This window comes from Rhinolophus sinicus, linkage group LG02, assembly GCF_036562045.2.
Source record: "Rhinolophus sinicus isolate RSC01 linkage group LG02, ASM3656204v1, whole genome shotgun sequence".
Lineage (NCBI taxonomy): Eukaryota > Metazoa > Chordata > Mammalia > Chiroptera > Rhinolophidae > Rhinolophus > Rhinolophus sinicus.
In genome coordinates this window covers 146904090-146920531 of record NC_133752.1, presented here as the reverse complement: position 1 = coordinate 146920531, position 16442 = coordinate 146904090, and the positions used below count along the sequence as shown (strand labels likewise).

Genomic DNA, 16442 nt, shown 5'->3' with positions numbered 1-16442 from the left:
TTTGCATTGCCAAAGAGGCCAATGAGATACACAGGGCATGGCATGTCTGAGGTCTGGTCTGAACAATCTGAAGACCACCGATGTAGATGTTACATTTGCTGGACTTGCCACACTCCTACACTTGATTCATAATTTAGCATCGTGGCAGCATAAGCCGTGTCTCTTGTTTGCCTCTAAATGCTGTTCAGGTAGTTTCTGCCCCCAAAAGAGCAATCAGAGAATTAAGAATTTGGTTCCTCCCACATTATCCTAAATATTGCTGTGATGTCAGGGAAACAATACTAATACCTACACCTCTCTGGGCCTCAGCTACTCCCCTCCCCAAACTTTCCTCCTCCAAATTATCAGGAAACTTCTTTAATAGGGATGGAAAAAACTGGGAATGGGAGAGGAGAACTGGGAATGGGGAGACTGTGTTAAGCAAGTATAAAACACAGGGAGGGGTTCTGTAAATGCTCCCTCTCTGAGAGGGTAACTCTATGGATGGGAGCAGGGGAAGGAACTGAAGGGTGGTAATTAGCTTGTTATTGTTTCCCCTGGGTGTTGTGAGAATTCCTTAGGAGACACTTGTAAAAAAGCAGAGGGAAGACAGTAAATACACATCTAATGATATGCTAAATAAATTATTATTGTTATTATTATGACTATTATTATAGCAATTGCAACTTGCTCCTTACATCCAAGTTTCCACTAGAGACGAGAGTTGGTCCCCTTATGGCCTGGCCTCCAGTGCTGCCAATAAGCCTCTAGACTCCCCTCCACCCTCAGGAATTAGTGGAGTAATTGGGCAGTGTATACCGGGCTTCAGTTAACAGCCAGTCTCCTGGTTTCTGCAGAAGGAGAGCAGATAAGGAGCTCGGCATAAGTATGCAAGGTCTCTGCCTGGTGCCTGCTCTGGTAAAGCAAAGAAGGAAAAATGCTTTGCCAAGAATCGCAGGATTTATACCTGGGAAGTAACTTCTTGACTCCCAAACAAGGGGACTTAGGGAGGGCAAAAGCTAAGTCAGGCAACTGGGGATGGGTCACAGAAAGGGAAAATATACAAATCAGGGATACCGAACCTAGAGAACCCCAGGCTTCCCAGGCGATCCCAGTAACTGAACACTGTGTATGTGCGTTTTGCTGAGGAGAGAGTGATTGTTTTTATCAGCTTCTTAAAGGGCTCTGGGACCGGGAAACTGTTAAGAGCTATTCCAGTCCAGGTGAAAGGACCCAAACTCCCTAGGCTCAACAATGTATGGCTAGTGTCTCTTCATTTCCTACCGTTGGCCAAGGACAATTGTTGCCTGAACCCCGCAGGTTCTAAGGTTTACAGCAGATGCCCCCTCCTCCTGACTGGAGTACAGACACCTGCCTGAGTCCCACTTAGGCAAACATATGTAAATATAGACCCCTCAATTCCCCCTCCAAGAATTTCTTTCAGGAAAGCATCCACCGTCCCTGTGGACTTTAGGTGTTGGGGGGAGGGGTAGAGAGGGCGGGGTGTCTGAGGAGGAAACTCAAAGGCTTGGGGACCAGAAATGAGATCCAGATTTAACTTAGCCCCCTCCCTGGACCTCAGTCCCTCACCCAGACACAGGGGCAGCTTGCCTCTAAGAATTCTTAGGGCAAAAAAGAACCAAATTTGGGAGGATCCTCCTCACTCAAAGCCTTGATGGGAAAGGAGAAGGCTAACCCTTCCCTGCAGACTGGAATCCTCACTAGATGGGGAAACTCCGAACCTCCGAACTCGGAACTCACACCATTCACTAATGACTGCCTATCCCCAAACTCCCAGAAGGAACTAAAGTGAGGAGGAGATGATGACAATAAAAAACAACTACATGAAACAACCTGATTAAGGGTGTTATTGGATTAGAAAATTTGTGAGCTTTTTAAAGTTAAAAAATTATTTTAATCATTAATTATGCTCCATTTGATAATATCCTTGGAGCAGAGCTGGGGCAGAGAGAGTCCTTTGCTTCAGCCAAGGCTGGCTGTCTCTGCTGATTTATTTTTATTTGTGTATTTCTTAATGGACCAAGTGGTGGTTCCTCTTTGGGCCCTTCAGGCCTGCAGGCGGCTCCTTCACAGCCCAAGTCTCAGCTCTGGTTTAGTTTTCATATACTTGAGGGTCTGAGGAGCCAAGATACTGGGGGTAAGGAGCAGAGCCTGCCTTGCCCCCTCCACCATTTCTTGGCACTGGGTATCTCCCTCCAGCTCTTCCCCTCCCCCAGCTCAGGCTGCTCTCCTGCCCTGGCACTAACCACTGGCCCCACCAGAGCCCTCCTCCACAGCCAGCAGCCTTGTGATCCCGGCCTGGCTCCAACCCTAGGACCAGAGTGCCTGCTAGCCTGCTGTGGCTGAGGGTAAGACTCCCTCTGCCAAAAGCTTTTGGATTGATTGTCATTCAGTTTACCTCAACAAGTACTGTTTCCGTGAAAATAAGACCTAGCCGGACTATCAGCTCTAATGCGTCTTTTGGAGCAAAAATTAATATAAGACCTGGTATTATATTATATATTATGTTATATTCCCAGTCCTATATTATATTATATTATATTTATTATACCCAGTCTTATATTATATTAAAATAAGACCGGGTCTTATACTAATTTTAGCTCCAAAAGACACATCAGAGCTGATGGTCCAGCTTGGTCTTATTTTTGGGGAAACACAGTATGTACTGGGCGACCCCTCTGTGCCAGATCCCATGGGCAGGGGTGTGTGGAGGGTGGCACTTGGCATTTAACCCTGGCCCAGGGGCCTCCACTCTTTTCCCAGCATCCTAGATATCTTGGAAGCAGGCTGGCTGCTGAGACAGTACACGGACACTCCTTCACACAAACCATTCAGAAAAATAAACTGAGGTTGTCGGTGTCGTTTTCCCCTGGGATGGCTGATGGAAGGGGGAGAATTGTGGGGTTTGGGCCCAAAGGGGCCTAGAAGGAGGCTGGCAAGAGAGGTGTAGATGTGAGTAGAAGTGAGGGCTAGAGGTTCAGGTCCATGCTCCCTGTTCTTTAAAGTCAAGTTCTCTCAATAAAGGCCCAGGGCAGAGCTGTTAAGGAGCTGGAGGGGCCCCTATGTACCCAAAGGAGAGGGAACCCCAATTTGGGGAGCAACAGAGGAGTGATCCAGTAGGGCAGGATAAGGCCCCTGAAGCCCAGGCCTCTGAGAAGAGTGGGTGAGGAAGGCCTCCTGAAACCCCCATCTGAACATGACCAATACTGGAAAATTCACCCCTCAATCCACCAAGGCTTCCAGTCCCGGCCATATAGCCTGCCAGGAGCTCAGGCGGCCCAGGTGAAAGCAAGCTTTATTTGGCCCCATTACCTCACTTTCTTGGCTATATTATCAGAAAGCGGCAATGTTGAAAGAGTGCCCTGCTCCCCGCCCTCTCCCTCCTAAATCTCTTCACCTATGAAGTCCACTCTTTGAGACCCCAAAATTAGGGTTCAAGAAAAATGCACTAGGAATGCGGGAGAGGCTAGGCGGCAGCTGACCTTTATTGCACTAAAAGCCGAACTGGAGGCCCGCTCCCTCGGTGGAGAGTATCCCTAGGTTGTTGGACGGTTCACTGCCTCCCCTTCCATAAGACCCACAACCAAGCCCTCCTGTTCATTCAGCACCAGCCCTTCCCAAAATCAGTTCTCACCCTTGAATGGGTGCCAGGTGTTTACCCCTTTCCTCCCTGTCTATCTGTTCCTGTTGAGCCCCATTCACCTCCTCTCCTTGAGGCTTTCTATGCTGTTTACTCTTTTGTAACTCCATCCCTCCATAAGTAAGAACTCCGCTAGCTGGTTTCCTAGATAGCCTGATACAGTTTTCCACTTGGCCCTCTGGAAATATTTCCGTGAACAAGTCGTTCCCAGCCCCTACATATGAATATGTCTGTACAGAGATAGACTGGCCTAAGCCCCAATTCACACACATCACGAGATAATTACACCCTTATATACATACAGATATCTCTATAGAGTTATATTTGCAAGTGTCTATAACTCTAGAGAGAGATAGCAGCATATACATATAGAACTATAATTACTTATGTCTATTTTTATAACTATGTAGTTATAAATAGATATGCCTATATATAGTGATAATAATATAGAAATATCTCCATAGCCATCTATGGCTCTAAGTGAATGCTCTAACTACTCTATATCACAATCAATAAGTATATATCTCCTGATACATAATTCCAACAATATACATTTATCTATATAGCTGCTCAGAGATATAAATCTGTCAGGATATCAAATGTCCATAAAGCTGGATGGCTATAAGAGAGTCGTATATTTTCCCGTATATAAATCTGCTCCTGTAACTATTGTATATGCACAAATACAATGGAAATAATTATATTTCCCTCAAACATAAATCTGTAAATACAACCACAGCACATTTAGGTATGGTTAGAGATAGAGCAATATTTTCTAGACATCAGTCTGTCAATAGAGCCACCGGTGCTTCCAAACAGAGAGAGTTATAGTGGGAGTTATAAATAAACTCTCCAGATGTGAACGGATCAGTAGAACTAGATGTAAACACGACTCTAAGCCAGGCTTTCTTCTTCTTCTTCTTTGTAAGATAATCCTGAAGTGAGCGTCCTCACATATGACAGGGTACAGAGGTGTCTGGGCACTGATATTTTCCCCCAAAGAGAGTTGGAGATGACTGGACTTTGGGAAGCCAAGCAGGAGTTGGTGGTGGGCAGCCCAGAAGCCCCTTCCGTGTCAGTCTCCTGGTGGCTGAGAGCTCGGACAACTGGAGAGGCCTACGGGAGAAAAATGAAGCAGAGATGGGCTTGAATCACTTTGCCCCCTCTTGGATCACAAATCCTCCAACCAAGGAAGCCTCAACCCTGCACTTCAGCCGAGAGAGCAGGAGGGGTGCAGAGGCTGGGGAGAAGAGGGCTACAGGCCAGGCTGGGGAAGCCGAGACCGAGTGGGATCCTTAGCCGGTGCCCGCCCGCCCAGTGCCTCACGGCCGGCTGGGGCTGAGGCCGGGGCCGCTGCCTCGCCTGGCCGCTGCCTGGAACCCAGACCTGGGCCCTCTCCTCGCTCCCTGCGCTCAGCGTTGCCACCGGTTTTATTTTATTTTATTATTTTGCCCGGTTAACTGGTTACCGCAGTGTCCCGTGTGATTTTCAAATGCGAGGAAGCCCAGGTTCTTTTTTGAATCTTTGTGTGTACAATGGTCTTAAAGAAGTGACCAGTTGAAAGTGTATTTCTCCGTCTCTTTTCAGACCGGATGGGTCACCGGCTGTTGTAAAAGCATCCAAACCTCTAAAAAGGTTTGTGACTTAAATCTTTTAAAAGTTCTCACATTCATTTGTTATGGTCATTTTCTTTTCTTTCTCTTTTAAAAAGTTGGCTTACTTGTGTTTTTATATTTCCTCTTTGATTTTTTTATATATATACACACGACTGTTTTTAAAGGGAGGGGATTTCGTTAGACCCGAGACTGTGGGGCGGCTTCCTTCCCGGCTAGCGTTGTATCTCTACACCTCTGACTCCCTCCTCCTCCAAATACATAAATTAATACAATTATCAGAAAATTGTACCTGGAGAGAATGAGGCGGACATGGAAGGTTCCGGGACGTGTCTTCTCTTCCCTTATAGAAATCCACTCCGCTCGAGCCCACGAAGGAAAATTCAACGAACCTCAATCCCTCCCTTTTCTCTCTTGCTCTCCCTCTCTCTTTTTTTAAAAGGACCCTAGGAAGGGAACTTTCCTTGGGCCTAGCGGAGCCCCGGCCTCGCTCTCCTATCTCCAAGACCGGCCATAAATTCGTCCCTGCGGGGCGGGTGGCTCGATCTCCCGGGAACCTCTGCCGCCGGCTGTGCTGGGACTCCGGCTATGGTCAACGCCTCATCTGTCTCTGCCCCTCGGCCTGACCCTACACGCTTGGACTCCTCTATAAAATAGGGGCTCCAGACCGTCCCCAAAGCCACTAATCACCCCCATATGTGGGGTCCCTCCCCATCACACAAAGCAAAAGCAGGGATAAAAGCAGCAAGAGCTACCCCCGGATTCTCCCTCCGCTCCTCTGGCCAGAGGTCCTCGTCAGGGGAGGGTGTTCCCAAACCCAGCCCCCCACCAAGGATACACGAAGAAGCTAACTTCCTTCCTTTCTTGTCTTCCTCTCAGATGCTGTGATCATAACTCCTTCCTCTGTCCCCTCCTCAAAATATCTCCTCTTGCATTTTATTGTTATTTTGCTAGGGAGGAACTGTTAACTACTGTTTTTATTATTATTTATTATTTATTGTTATTATGATCGTTGTTAGAGATGTGTTCACCGGGTTCAGGGGACAGCAGCCGGGCCCAGAGGGAGGCCTGTTTGTCGCGCGAGAGCGCGCGCTAGAGAGCGCGCACACGTAGGGCAGTGTGCACACACTCACGTGTATGTGCCCACAAGTGCCTGCTATATTCAGGCCCCTGAACAGCAATTCACAGGATGCAGACATCCTCCTACCCCAGCACACAAACAACACACCGCCCACGCACACCAGCATTTAGGCGCAAACACCACCCCCAGACCCATGCCAAAACCCACGCACGCCCAGCTGGTAAGGAAAGGAAAATAAGAACCCACTTGCAGAGATCCCTTTTCTCCCACAACCTGGAGGGGTGAGTCAGGCCTCTGTCTCTTTCCCCCAGTCTCTCTCTCTTTCTCTTTTTTTCCTCCTTGTTTACAGCTTCAGAGAGCTCAAGGCCCATAAATCTTGAGGGGCCTACAGAGCGCAAAGCACATTTGTATGCATCGTTAGGACTCGCTAATACCTTAGCCCATTAACGAGCGTGTATTCGCGTGGTTTCCGGTGTGTATTAACTTATAGTTAAATTCTGGAGAAAAGGGCATTGTGAATTAACACATACCAAATCCATCATAGGCTTTTGTCATATCAGATTAGTTGGCCATGGGTTTGGGGGAGCCGGTTGCCTGAGTCGGGGTGTACCCACCCTCCAAACTTTCTGGAACAAGCCTGGGGGTCCAGGGGAAGATGGGACGCTCTCTTACCCTAGCCCCAGTCGTTCAGATCCCCCGGGCCAGCGGCTGTACACCTGCGGGAAGGTGGAGAAACGGGGGACCCGGTCCAGGAGGCTGTCGCCGGCGGCGGAGGGTCGCAGGCGAGTGGAGGCCACGCCGGCGGCAGACCCGGGATGTGCTGGGGCCTCTGGGCCCGTGGCCGCTGGGCCGCCTGGTTTCTGCTTTCCGAGAAAAAAACGAGAGGGGAAGGAAAGGCAAGTGGAGTCTCTGAACTTTAATTAAACCGAGGAGAAGACAGTGCGGGGAGGAAAAACCGATCGGAGTAGGAGGCCCAGAGGCCAAGGAAAGGAAGCGAATCCCGGCTCGGGCGCGAGAAGCCTGGGGATCTCTGCACCAGCTGAAAACTGGGCCTTGTATGACAGTTTTCCTTTTCCCCATCCCAGCTTCTCAGCCCCAGTTACGGAAGCTAATTCCAACCCTCTTAGAAAAGAAAGAAAGGTAAAGAAAAAGAAAATCCTTCCTAATTATATGGCATGTTTCAGCCAGGTGTTCTGGTTCCAATGACTCAGATCCTATTGGAACCACAAGGATCTGTATAATTGGGCCTGTGCAGACAGAGATAAAGGATGCCAGTTCTAGAGGGAGGAAGTGGAGCGGAAGGTCCATCTCTTGGGGTCCTGTAGCAAATGCCAAAGACAAAACAAGCTAAATTATTGTGTCCGTGTGGATCTAGTTGCCTATTTAAATACAGCAAGCAGACAGAGAAGGGGGGGCGGCGGCCGCGAGGGCGGGAAGAGATAACACGTGAGGATGGAGCGGTGTGGCGGGAGCAAAAATACATCCCCCTTTCCTTGCGAACGCAACTAAGGGGCCTCCTCCGCGAAGCTCAGGCTGCCGCGGCGGGCCGGGTCCCGGCCTGGGGCCGGGGCCGGGCTGGGGGAGGGGAGGTGGGGGCGGGCCCTCCCCTGGCGCTGTGAACTTTAGCTGGGCCGCCGCCTGTCAGCCCCAGAAAGCGTTAAAGGTGCAGCAGCCCGCGCCAGCCTCCGCAGCCGCCTTTGTACGCGTGATTTATGACTTCAATCTTGGTTCACCGAGAGTTCACACGGCTTTCGCTGCTGTTGAAGGTTAAAAGATGGTCTTCGCTTGACAAGTGGGACTATTGAAAATTCCTTCTTCTTCGTTTTTTTTTTTTTTTTTTTTTTTTTAAGCCAAGAGCGGAGGCTCGGGAGAGAGGGGAAAAAATTGGGGAGGGGGAAGGGACAGGGGTTGCAGGTGGGGAAAATGGTAGATCAAGAAAGTTTGCCCCTCTACATTTAGAAATTTTTGTAGCTAGGATTTGGGACTGTCTACTGGGGAGAGGGGGAGAAAATAGGAGGCGCTAAGGAAGGGATTTAAAGATCTCATCTTTGGAGGCCAAAGGAGTGGAATTCTTTTTTACAAAAACAACTCGTGCTTTCACAGTTAATTATCTGGATAACTTGGGTCACACCTAACTGATGCTCCTCTTGAGATCAAAAGTGGGGCCAGGGAAGGAGAGAGCTTGGGCGAAAGGGCAGGGGGTGTGGTCCCCATGGCAGTAGATGCTCACCCTGTGTGCTTGGCTGACCATCCACCTTGGTAGCAGCTTTTCAGGTGTGCTCTTGTACCCACAGATTTGGAAAAGGGTGCTTTTAGGTCCCAGTGTTCCAACTCCTTTCATCCTGTAGATTTAGCCTGACATGCATATTTGATACAAAGATGAAGCTGATAGGAAAGCTGTGGAATTGGGATTGGTAACCCTTTCTAGTGCCAGATTCCCTTGGCCCTTATCTGCTCACTTCTTCCTTCTAGCATTTTGAAGAAGGTGGTTCCACCGCAGAGGTGGTGGTCAAGGATCTCCTAGTGGCCAGCCAATAAGGCCCCTTTGTGGTCTAAGGTGTTGATCATTTGGAAGAATAAGGATCTCCCCACATTTTCAGATTCCTGAGAGAGAGAAGGAGATCCCCCAGAGCTGTGAAGGTCTGAGTGGCTCTTTGGGGTCCCTTTAAGATATTTTAAAATCTGCTGGAAATTTGGGATTATGGGTGTTAGGGAGGGAAGCAGCAGAGAGCTGGGTCTGGTGTTGGACATGCTTCCCTAGTTCGTTATTGATGCCTTGTGGATGTCTTCTCAGGAGGGCAGAGCCATCCCTTCAAACCTGGATCCTGGAACCAATGACATTCACAAGAGAAGGGGTGCTCCGTTTCCCTTCCTGCATAGAATTGGAGAGGTCTTCTACCACAATATGAGGACTCCAAGGCAATCCCATGGGAAGGGAGTTGGAAGAGGGAGAAGACCCAGAAAGATGGCCACACCTCCCCAGGACACCCAGTGCCAGCCCTTCCTGCAGGGTACCCCTTATATAAACAGCAGAACAGGCAGGCAGCAGGGAACAGAGAAACCCCAGAAATCCACAGTCTAGGATCTGAGGTCATATTGGCAAGGATGGCCCTCTGGCTTCAGGAGGAACAGAGAGGCAATGTGGCACTGTGTTTAGAAGTTTTAGGGGCAAGAGGGTAGCTATTAAGAGGAATCAGCCAAGGAAGTAAATTAATTTCTTCCAGGTCTGGTTGGAAAGCAGAGGAATGAATGTAAGGGCCTCTAGAAGTAATGGTTGCACTGAAGTCCCCTTTCCACCCCCTCTATGTTCCTCCCTGGGAAATAATTTCAGCGGGTTTGTGCTTATCTGCAAGTCTGAAATAATTATGAATTATTAATTTATAATTAAGACTGTTAATTGTGACCATTGCTCTCCAGTGGGCTCATTTATTTCCTTCTCTGAGAAGCATAGGCAGCCTCTGTTAGCCCCTGCCCTCAGAACAAGCAAACTGAGGCCCAATCCCCTCTGGAAGGCAGCCCTTGTACTCGGCCCCTATGTGGAATGGTTGCCTCATTACCAGTCAAGTCATAGTGCACCTCGCAGAGTATTTGCACTCAATAAACTACTTCCCAGTAACTTCATATTTCAAAGTGCGCTGTAGGCTTGGCTGCTGGGAAGACAGAGTGGGAACTGGGAGTGAGACCCCAATAAGGGAAGCAGCTTGGTCAAGCTCTGTATGGAGACAGGAATTAAGGCCTGGTGGCAGAATTCTAAGGCAAAATTCTCAAGTGATCTGGGATCACGGATGGACATTCTGCCTCCCCTGTCCTCAGGAGATGCTGGTCTCCCTCAACCCTCTGGGGACTCCTGAATACACACTTGGCTCATTTCCCTGACCTCCCTTTCCGCCCACCCTGCTCTCCTGTAGGAGGCAACAGGGCTTCAAGATACACCATACCCTTGGCTGGCTGGAGCTGGGAAAGTGCGATCTGCCAGTTGTTTCAAATCTGTAACGGCCTAGAGAGGGAGAAAATTGCTCCTGTCCTGTGAGATAATTTCCATCTAAATCCCTGCCTGCAGCTCTCCTCCCCCACTCTGAAACATCTCTGAGACATCACTTCACCCCCTCTTCCCACCTCTCCTGCCCTCGAAAAATGCTGGTGGAGAAATTGAGGCAGATGAGCCTAGAGAGAGACAGAAACAAGGGAGGGGAGTTCAAACCTGCTACTTCCCATGAGTTTTACCTCCATTCTTCAAACCCAGCTCAACATCCTAATGCCAGAGCCTCCCTCCTCCTTACCCCAACTCTCTCTCTCTCTCTCTCTCTCTCTCTCTCTCTCTCTCTCTCTCTCTCTCTGCCCTCCCTGAGGCCAGGGCTTCTTTAAGAACTTTGCTCTAAGAACATGCCACCTTCCATAGGACAATTCAGGGACCCAACCCCCATGCATCTCCCAGTTCCTGTCTGGTCCAGAGGGAAGCCAGTGGACCAGCCAGCATGTCACCACTATGTGCCCTGGTAGAGTGGTCCATGGACCCATCTCAACCGCCATCCCAAATCCCACTGCTCCCAGTGTCCCTGGGTCTCCCTCAAGCCAGGAGGCAGGCAGGATGCCTATCCAGAGGGTCCCCTGGAGCTGGCAAGTATATTTTAATTTACTGTTTGATGGTAAATAAAAAGACCTTAGGAAAAAAGGGAAGGAGCAACTGCTCCTGGTGTCCTCCCCACCACTCCTCCTCTGGACGTTGGCTTCCTCGATGAAACAGTGGACTGTTGTTCTTGGACAACCATTCCCTACCATCTCAGTTCGAAGGGTTTGAGTTTCACCCTCCGTTCACCCCCATTAATCACCCCAGCAGCTAAACATCACCCAGCCCCCTCTGGCCCTTTCTCTTCTTCTTGCCCTTAGTATTCATGGCGGGGCATTCCTCACTGCTGTGTGCCTCACAAAGACCCCTCCTCTGACACAAAGTCCCTCCCCCTCTCCAGCTACCCAAGCCACCATGGGCACTACTCACCATTCTTGTCATTCTGGCTGCCAGCTCCCCTTCCTGGACCCCAATCCTCAGCTTTCTCCACAGCCACTGCCCCATTCCCTCACCACACCCTCCTTCAGGTATCTCATCTCATCCCCACACAGCCGCTCCAGCCTCTTCCTTCCACCACCACTCTTCCTTGCATACCCCATCCACGTGTATGTGGCCCCTGTCTACACTTCTTGCTTCTCTTTCCCTTCCCCTCCCCAAGACCTGGCCTAGACACATCAGATACTGGCTTTGGAGCACTTCCCTTCCAGCTTTGAGAAACTGAGAGGCAGGGTAGCACAGTGGTTAAAGGCATGGGTTTTGGATTTAAAATCCCAGATCTGCCACTTGCTAGTTGTACAACCTTAGGCAAATTACTCAACCTCCCTGAGCCATCCATAAAATGGACATACCCACTGACCTTAAAGAGTTGTTGTGTGGATCAGATTAAATTTTATTTGCATGGATCCAAGCATTCAGCAGGGGCTTGATAAATGGTTCTTATTAATATTAGAAGCTTCTTGTGAGGAGAGAAAAGGATGCTCTTCAGATTCCAATAAAAGTGAAGGAATTGCCTCCTCCAGCACCTGAAAAGGAGGGATAAAAATTACATAGTCTTGCAGATAAGCAGGGCCCCTTTAACAGGCAGCCATACTCTTCTATTAGCCCTGGAAGCTTTCATCTTTTGCTGCACATTGGAACCCCCGGGGAGGTTTAAAAAATACTGATACCTGGCTCCAGATTCTAATTTGGTTGGTCTGGAGCAGTGCCCAGGCATCTGCATTTTTAAAAACTCCTCAGGTGGTGCTAATGTGCAGCCAGGGGGTGAGAAATGGGCCCTAGATGGTGATACAAGAGGTGAAAGGAGGGCTGCCGCTTTGCCTTTCTCCTATGTGAGTGAGGAATGGGGAGAAGGATACTCAGCTGAGAGCTTCTTCTCCACATGGGGCACCCCTCACGGGGGAGGGTGTTGCTGAGGATTGCTTCTCTTGAGATCTCAGAATTTTTAAGAGTCTCATCCTTTTCATTTCCTACAAATATCAGGCTATAGAAAGGGGCCACCCAAGAGGAAACAGGGGAATGAACAAATTGACCTCTTAGAGGCTCCTCTCTCATCAGAAAAGTAGATGGTCCCCAGATCACCAGTGACACAGGCAGAGGCTGCTAGTGGGAAAATTTGTAGTTACATAGTAAATGGAGTTTCTACCTGGTTGCTACAATAATAGGCCAAGCAATTAGGATACAAGTTTCCAGGATCTTTTCCTATATTTCCCAAAAGATAAATCACCCCCAGGAACAGAATCTGCATATTGTAATTAACTGATAAATATTTCATGCCTGGTTCAAACTTTCTCCTCTTCTATTTAATGGCCACAAACTTGAGCACAGAGGAAACAGGGAAGGAAGAGAGGGGGAGGAGGGAGAAAGTTCCACATTGGCTTTGGGGGAGGGAGAAACTGTCTTAGGCGCCTCTTTATTTACTCTCCTCCTGTTCCTTTAAGGAAACATGCTCACTGGGAGCAAATCAGGTCCCAGGTGGTAGAGGGTGTGACTTGGGCTTGTTGGCCTCAGCCCTGACCTCCCTGAGGAGAGGCCAGTCTCTGGTGACCCTGGGGGTGTTGGGAGCAGCAGGCTTTTGAGTCCAAGGGCCCAATGTTTGAATATAAACTCTGTTCTGCTATTTATTAACTGGTTAGCTTTAGGCAATTTACTTAATTTATCCGAAACTCAGTTTCTTCACCTGTAAAATAGGCATGGCAATCTTTTCCTTGTAGGATTGCCTGTGCCCAGTAGGCTCTCCAAAACATGGTAATTATGATTATCAACAGTCACAAATTTATAACTAACAGTTACCCATTGCATTGCATTGCATTGCACCCCTTCCCTTGTTCAACCCTACCTCAATGTTTAGGGCACTTAATTGAAGGCTGACTGTGAGTAGGGTGAATGCCTTACCTCATTTAATCAACACAACAACCCTAGGAGGGGAGTTTATGGGTATCTCTATTTATTACCTATGTTATGCAAATGAGGGAACCGGGCATGTAGTAGTCAAGTATCTTGCCCAGGGTCACACACTTAAGTGGTTAAGAGCACAGGCTCTGTAGTCTGACTATAGTTTCCAAGTTGAGCATTGCCATTTAATCAATAGCCATAGGATGCGGCAATAAGCGACTCCACTTCTCTAAGTCTCAGTTTCCTCATTTGTAAATTGGGGGTATTAATGGTACCTACCTGGAAGGTAATGGTGAGAATTAAGTGAGAAATGCATGGACATTGCCTAGCTCAGTACTGGCACACAGGGGGTGCCCACTACCCATAAGTCGTCGTCATCGGCACCATTATGCCACCAGTGGCAATCAGGGCCACGGCGGCTCCTGCTCTTTGGTGATGTTTGGAGGTTAAGTGCGTATGAGGGTTCTCCACAAGCCATAGAGCTGCTCTCTCATTAACCAGCCCCCTCCCCACACACACACACTTAAGTACCCAGGACTTGGGAAAAAAGAACACTAAACAGATTATGACTCCATTTCGGGAATTAAATCAAAACTCAAGACTAACTCAATTTGGCTTCTGATGAGAGGGAAAGGTTAAAAGGGAGTGAGCAGGCGTCTGGGCGTGCTCTCAGAATTGTAATTGGCTCTGGATCCTTGCCCCCAACCCCGCTGCAGGGCCCAGGCCCAAGGGGAATCCCCTGGGGTGGAGGAGCCTTAGAACTCTGTGTCACCTGGACGGGGGTGAGGGGCTGGGGAAACAGCCAGGAACATATCCCCAAGGGGATCCTCACAGCCCTTAGCAGAGCCCTGGATTGAGGGGCATCCCAAGACTGGATGGGGAATGGGGCGTAGATGATAGGTGGTCCTGGGTGGAATGGAGAGAGCCCTGCTTGAGGCAGTCACCTCCCTGCAGAAATACCTGCTCGGATGTGCTTCTATTTAATGACATCTAAGCAATACTGATATTGCTACCTCTTATGATCAGATATATTCATTAGACAGCCCCGAAACATTATGACATGTATATGTGTATAAACATATATTCTGTGTGTGACTACACCCAGCCTCCATTCTCTCGTACATTAGCCTAGATTATTCTAAGCACTGTGAACTAAGAGTAAAAATCAATTTCTACTTAAGGGAGACTGGTAATTTTCCTCGGTGTTTTCTCCTTTGCTGCTAACACTCTCCATTCAGGCTTATAAAGTCCATTATTTCCCATTGTACAGGAGGGGAAACTGAGGCTCAAAGAGCGGAGTAGTTCTTGTTCAGAACCACGGGCACAGCATAGGATCCTAGGAGGATTCCAAAACAGAAACCATTCTCTTGGGAGACAGAGGGCAGGGAAAGAACCCACCTCCGTCCTAACCTCAGGCCTCCAGCTTCCCCAAAGCCGAGTGGGTTGGGGACAGAAGCTAGGAGGCAGGCGCTGTGGAGGGAGGGACGCCGGGGCTCACCAAACAGCAGGGCCTCGGGCGCGAGAGCGTCGTCGCCAGCGCGTCCTCATTCTGCGATTACTGTCAGGGGACCATCCATCAGCGCCGCCCAGAACGGTCGGCCCAGACTGTCCGCCGCCCGCCCGGGTCTTTCCAGATCGCATTAGCGTGGGGCGAGGGCGCACTGCGGCACCGGCACCGGCTGCTGGGGGAGGGGTGGGTCGGTCACTCTGGGGGATGGGGAGGAGGTGTAGGAGGAGAGAACCTGGAGCACCGCGGTCGGGTCACTGCAGGAACAGGGCAGAGTGTGCCTTAGGACCCCAATCTCCGTGCTCTGGCGGCTAAGGTCGATGAAGCAGGGGCTAGAATGGCGGAAGGGGAGGAAGAGGGGGAACCCAGAATACGGAGGGATCCAGGGAGGGTCCAGGGTAGTGCCAGGAGGAATCACAAGAAGCAGAAAAGGAGAAACACCTGTAAAAAGGAAAACAGGAGAGCGTTGGCTGGGGAGGGGAGAGACAGATGGGGAGGGCAGAGAACGTGGGTGAAGAGAAGGATTTAAAGGGGTAGAACTGGAGAGGAACAGTGAGACAACAAAGAAACAGGGGTGGAAAAAAACTTAGAGATAATTTAGTGCAACCCTCTCCTTTTACAGATGGAGAAACTGAGGCCCAGAATGGGGATCCCTTATCCAAAGAGCCACTCCAGCTGCTCCAGGGGCCAGTACCTGGCTCCCAGACTCACATTCATTCAGCCCACAGGTTTTGAACATCTGTTCTGTGCTGGGCACTGGGGCTGCTGAAATGATGCAGGATCAGCTCCTGCCCTCCAGAAGCTGTAGTCTTTCCTCAGGGTGTTGAGGGACTGAGCATCCAGAAAAATTCCCTCACCCCAGCCAGGGGGGTCCCTGAACCCCACCTCTTCTGTTATTCAACCCCCTTGCCCTCTGCTGTTCTGCTTATATCCTCATGAAATGTGGCAGTTCCATAGAAGAACCCCTTCCTCCACTCTCCCCAGGACTCCCCAAGAGTTGAGTCAGGTATTTGAGAGTTTGGCCAACTTGTTCTGCTCCAGGGACAACAGGCTAGGCCCAGAAGCAAGGCCCTTATCCCATGCTCAGTTTGTCCTCTGGGGATGGGCAAAACCCCACACACTGCAGTGAGATCAAAGCAAGCCGTGGTAAGCAGGGCTGAGACTGGACACAAAGAAGTCCTTCCAGGTCCCGTAGTTTAGAACCATTTTTTTTTGCTGGGGCTCTAAAGCAGCTGTCCTTCCCTGAGGGTGAAATTGGCACCACCTTCTAGGGAAAGACTTGTCTTCTTTGGTCAGATTTTCCGGTCTTCCCTGTGTGAGGCTTTGTGCTGGACATGTTGGATAAAGTGTCAGGGGTTGCAGAAACCTGGTTCCTGTCTATGGAGTTTGTGCTCTACACGTGGATGAACTGACGTCTCCCTGGCTTCCTCCCACTCCTTTCCAACTGCAGCATCATGGAATCTGAATCCTTTGCAATCCCCATATCATCTCATCCTTGCCCTAGGCTCTGGGAGAACTGCGTCTGAGTGGTTCCATCTAACCCTCCACAAGTTCTGTCCTTCAGCGGGTCCCCTGACCATCAGGAAGTGTGCCTCCTTATGTCTAAACTTGACCCCTTCACCCCCATGGTTCATCATCACTTT

At 49.5% G+C, this 16442-nt stretch overlaps 1 long non-coding RNA gene across 1 annotated transcript; it reads right to left on the bottom strand.

Annotated features, from left to right (window-relative positions):
• Positions 1-2731: 2731 nt before the first annotated feature.
• LOC109443686 (uncharacterized) lies at positions 2732-15259 on the bottom strand. Its single transcript, XR_012493953.1, has 4 exons — positions 14791-15259; positions 11758-11923; positions 7007-7194; positions 2732-4756 (listed from the first exon to the last, which is right to left on the bottom strand). It is a non-coding gene; the product is annotated as an uncharacterized LOC109443686 (long non-coding RNA).
• Between the last annotated feature and the right edge of the window lie 1183 nt (positions 15260-16442).